Raw genomic sequence first — 6020 nt, 5'->3', positions numbered from 1 at the left:
ACAGTTAATGAGTTTATACCCCATTTTTGGGTAAATACTCAAAATAGGGGTACCTTTGTATGGGGGCTACCAGTAAACGTGGACCCACATACATAAATTTTTGCATGGACATTTGGTTCCCAAAAATAACACTTTGTGCCAAATTACAGCCAATTTGGTTGTAAAATGTGCCTAATAGACAAAAAAATACCTTAAATCGGGAGATATGGGGGCTATATCAAAACTTGGACCCAGGGACCCCATTTTGGATTTCTATATTTGCTTTTATATTAGAAACATGTATGCAAAATTTTGGCCGCCTATGTCAAGTGGTTCGGCAGTTAATGCGTTTATACACAATTTTTGGGTAAAAACTCGGGTATTTAATAGATTCAATATAGTAAATACCCAAATAAATACCAACAAATGGGTATTTACCCAATTTACCGGGTATTTACCCACCGCCCATCTCTAGGTATGTCTGGTTACTTTTCCAGTAAGATTTATTCAGTAAGTTCTAGTTCAGAGAGAAATCCGTTTTTTTCTCTCTTTTGCGATACTACTGAGAAAAGTAAACAGACAACATTTAGTAAGATTCAGCAAATAAACAGCTGATTCAAGAAAACATTTTTATTTGCGCCAAAATAAAGAAACAAAGGACGAACACAATTATTTGTATTGCATTTAATATAATATTTAATATTCCCCGGCAACATTTAAGCTTCCTGCATCAATATATTGTCATCTTTCTGGAACTTGCCTAAAAATATAAAGAATTAGTTTCTAATTTAATGAAACTTTGCATTACTTACGAATTTTTTCCATTTTCTGTAATATTTATACAACTTAATTTCAAATTGAAGTTTGCAAATTAAAAAAAAAATGTTTTCAATAATTTTTGTGTCTGGTATGACCAGACAAACAGCTGATCCAAAAATGACTGAGTTTGCAAAATCTTACTGCATAAAATTGTTTCAAAAAACTCCAGTAAGTTTGTTGTTGTTGAACTGTCAAATTTGAACTGTCAAAATTAATTCTCTTTCTCCTGACTATAGTATGAACCCATATCTATTTACTTTTAATTCATGTTTTCCATTTTTTCTGAAAATATTGTTGTTTTCATACATTTTTATATTTTCTAAATTCAAATGTCACATATAAAATTTTGGAGAATTTTTTGTTTGAGTGTCCCCAAATTTGTTTCTTGTTTTGTACGCTAATTAGAACCATGGGGAAAGAAATTCACATTGCATTATGTAGATAACAAAATTTACATCCTGCTGCATATATAAAAACTAGACAATTTTTTACTTTTCATTCATCATTTTCAATATTACTAAAAAAGTTTGAAAATTTTATAAATATTTTCAAGCTGTCAAAATTAATTTATTTTCGATAAATGCTCTCAGTTGTTAGGGATGGGACAAATTTCTTGGTGATTCAGAGAGTGATTCGAACTGAACAACGTACAAAAGTCGGTGTTCGCTCAGACAATTTTGTATGGGGAACTAAGTAATTACTTCCTAATTAAGGGTCGAACAACGAATGAGAGAGCGAACAACGCTCGTCTGTACATGGCATAAGAAATTAAATTTTGGGTTTCTATTTAATTCGAACATACAGTAATTCAAGAATGCGCATTTATTTTTCAGTGAAAATCTCAACAACTCTTGAAGATATAGCCGATTGATTGTGCAGGCATCAAAGGCAGGAGTGGTTCCCAAACTTTAACCCTTTGTGGCCCAATGTTACCCATAGGCATCAAAATGTTTTAGAGCTTATATTTAATACGCAGCTAGTAAATATATATATTTTTGGATAACATATGTGAAGATCGGATAATGGAAGGTATATATCGAAAGAAAAATCCAAAAAAAATAAATTTTTATCAAGTTTTAAGCTTTTCAATATAGAGTAGAGGGTAAAATGTGTACAGTACCATTTTGTGTATACAGTCTAAATTATTTATATCGATTCATATTCAAATTGTACGAATTGTGCCTTCAGAATTATTTTTGATTTTTTATAAAACAGCTTAAAGAATAATTTAAAGTGATTTTTCGTCGACATAACATTTGGTTTTATTGAATTAGACTTTTATTTTTCAGAAATAATATACTGTATATCTCGAATTCAAACCTTTATAGCCCAATGATGCCCACAGACATTAAAATATTTTAAAGTTTATATTTCATATGTAGCTAGTAGGTATATATTCATTGGATTTCATATGTCAAAACCTGATCGTGGACAACACATACCAAAACAAAAATCTAAAAAAAATCAAATTTTTGCTTAAGTTATGAGTTTTTCAGTTTTTTTTTTTACTGTACAAAAATGTGTACAGTACTAATTTATGTATACAGTCCAAATTATTTAAATCGCTTCGTATTCCAATTGTACAAATTTTTCCATCAGAACTATTATTGAGTATTGTAAAAATAAATAAGAAGAATATTTTAAAATGATTTTTCCGTCGATTTTGCATTTGGTTTTCTTGATATTATACTTTTATTTTTCAGAAAGAATGTACGGTATCTCCCGAATGCAAGGATGAAGGGGTGTCAAATTTCGTGCATATCCTATTTAGGATAGTTGCATTAAATCTCTGAAAAAATCGGTTCACAAAGGATTAAGGATTTAAAGACGTCAAATTTTGTGCATATCCTATTTAGATTGGTTAATTGCATTAAATCTGTGCACAGAAAATCGTTCTATGGAATAGGAAAAAAATCGGGGCTCAAAACAATCATAGACATTTTTAAATTGAGAATTGAGATTTTTTACCCAAACTCGCCAAAATATAGAAATTCTTGGAATCTTGCGTCATATGGCGCTACCATAAATAGTGCACCAATATTGATAATTTTTGTAGGAAGATTTTCTAACCAGTGATAAAAAGCTTCAAAACGCCGAATGTGTACCGTTATAAGGGTACATACGGAATATTTGAGTGTATGTATCTATACGGGGCCTACCCTAAAAATTGAACCGATATAAACTTTAAGTGGGATAAAAAAAACTTCTTGGAAAAAACAGTCGCATCAGTTGAACTTAACACTTGTTAGAATATAATCGGACTACAGTGAACTTACTTAAAATTTCCCGTTCATATTTCGAGTCCAGGAAATCCCTGGTTATATATATTTAAATGTTCCATAAAATTCCACTAGGTTATAGGCGGGTCATTGGGTTTTGGTATCATCTAGATTCTATTTGATTCTATTATCCGAATTCTGAAGATACGGACTGGAGACCCGATACAGTATATGTGTTATTATCGATTTATGTGGGTCCATCTAAATCTCGTTAGGGATCCCAATATTTAAAATAGGGCTTTGAAATTTTAAACTGGCATTGATATTACTGGATGGTATTGCAAATGGTGTACATCGGTCCACGTTTTGATATTGACACCATATAACGGTACACTCAAATAGTCTGTATAATGGGCATTTTGAACACGTTTTTCAACAGAATTGACTGTAATTTGCTACGGTTGGTTCTCGTTGAATATCAAATCTTCCCACCGAAAATGATCAATATTGGTCCAGTTTTTAGGAAATCCCCCATATAACGCTATATCCCAAATTTGATAATTTTTTGAGAAGCTTGGAAACCTGTTTCAACCCAATCAGCTGTTATTTTATATTTTTGAATCTCATTAATTAGTTAATCTTCTCACCAAAAATGTTCAATATTGGCCCATGTTTCCGAGTAGCCCCCATATAATGATACACCGTTTATTCGATATTTTGGGAAGTTTGAGAATGTTTTCCAACCACATTCGATCTAATTTGATTTATCAAATTCCTATGGTATGTTAAATCTTCCTACCAAATATTATCATGGTCAGTTTCCAGTTTTGTATAGCTTCCAAAGAATGGGACCATCCCATTTTCGGCATTTTGAAGACTTTAGCCGCATTTTCCAACCTTTGGCGCTGTAATTTGGTATAAAGGGCTATTGAAGGCTGATTTACATACACATTTGTGCGTTGTATATATAGATCCAAGTTTTGATTTAACCCTACCTAAGAGTTCCGTCTCTTTTCTTTTAATAAATTTTTAAAAGAATTGTTCATGGGAGTGGATATAACTCGACATATCGGATACCTGGTGAATAAAAAATAATTAAAAATGTCCCATTTAAGTTTTCCAACTAGAGTGTTTGTAATTTGGAACCACGGAGCATGAAGATCCTGCTATCAAAGCACCATAACATAGACCGACGATCGACTTAAGAAATTTTGAATGCACCCACGTGTTGGAGGGTATAAAAAGTTCGAACTTAACAATGTTTTTACTTGCTTTGAATTTTTCCCTTGCTAAAATCAGTATTATTGGCATGACACGAAATTGTAGACAGAGTAGTTAGTGTTATCAACAATGAATGAATAGTTTATTTGTTTAATAAAACCATACAAATATTTAAAGACTTACATAGTTAATGAAAATGTGAACAAATTTACTAGATAATCCGAAAAAAATGGCAATCCAAATTGGGGTCTGCAATTAATTGTCCGAACTAGCATGATTGATCTGTGGCAACAGACTGCAGCAAGTTCAATTTATTTCAAATTTTATTGTCATTATTTAAACGCATGATGTCGTTCAATTTTCCGATCATTTTTTCTATCTATCGACTTTCATAATTTTGCCCCTGTCCACTCGCAACGCCACCTTGCATTTTGAACTTTGAAATTGCTATTGCCTCTGAGCGTAATCGATTCACTGTGCAGCATTTGCAATGGCAACAATGGTTGGTTAACTTGTTGCCATGTTAGTCGAGTCGGTGGGTCGAACGATTGATCGGTCGATCAGTGAGACCGTCGATCGGTCATACGTCGCACCGTTAAGCAACCAGAGCAACAGCAACAAAATGCTGAAATTAAACCAAAAATACACCACAATGCGAGTAATCGGCGGGGCTACCACAACACGATGAATACGACGACGACAACCAAACGACAACAAATGAGTTAGTATGGATCGCCTGGCACATTGTTATTGTTTTCTTTCTGTTTTCATTTTGGAGACGATTGTATAGGGGCAACAACAACAACAGCAGCGGCTATGGCAAGCTCTACAATCGACAACGATGATGACAACAGTAACAACAACCACGGAGACGACGACAATGGCAATGACGTTGGAGCATGCCACACATACTAAGGCCAGTCAGCCAACAAACCAGCCAGCCATCAAGCCAAACAACAACCAACCAGTCAGCCAGCCAGCAACAACAACGACAAGGAACCGCATCACACCACACCGCCGCACCGCACCGTACCAGCAGCAGCAAGCTGTCGCAGCACACATACGGCACAACACAGTAACAACATTAGCAGGCACCACTACCACAAGCAGCGGCAGCAGCAACGTTGGCGGTGTGTTAAATAAAAAAACATATGAAATTAGTACAATTCGTGATTTCAACGGTGAACGACGACGAAACGGTACGTATGTGCGCGCTCGAATGTGTTAAACAACAATCAAGTTGCGGCTGCTGCAAAACCAATAACAAACAACAAAAGCAACCCACCAAGCACCACAACACACACCCCGCCACCAAACAGCCAGCAACAACAACAGCACCACCAACAAGAGAGAAAAAAACCCGAAATACAGCATCAGTCAGTCAGTATCATCATCTTCGGGCAAGCCACAACTGAAGAAACCCAAAACCAGTTAAGATCGACGTAAATTTTTGGCCAACAGCCACCACATCCACAACCACCAGCAAAGCAACGAGCCAAAAATAAGAAACAAACATCATCTGTTTTGTCCCCCAGCCAGTTCCAGCCAGTCATCCTGCCTGTCCCCCATACACCAAATAATAAAGGAGACGGCAACGAGTGAGGAGGGAACAACGCACAACAGGGAAGTAGGAAGGTTTTCAACACTTGTTGGGAAGCCACAGCCAACCTGTTGCTCACATGAACAGGCTAGGTCGAGAAAAACAACAAGCTGTATCCCATACTACTTCTTAACGCACCCCGTCCGCCCGTCCCCCCCTTTCCACTTTCAGCTGTTACCTTT

The sequence above is a fragment of the Musca vetustissima genome, unplaced genomic scaffold (genome assembly GCF_032173495.1).
Source record: "Musca vetustissima isolate MV318-11 ecotype Yass unplaced genomic scaffold, APGP_CSIRO_Mvet_v1 utg33277, whole genome shotgun sequence".
Classification (NCBI taxonomy): domain Eukaryota; kingdom Metazoa; phylum Arthropoda; class Insecta; order Diptera; family Muscidae; genus Musca; species Musca vetustissima.
This window is presented reverse-complemented; position numbering follows the sequence as displayed.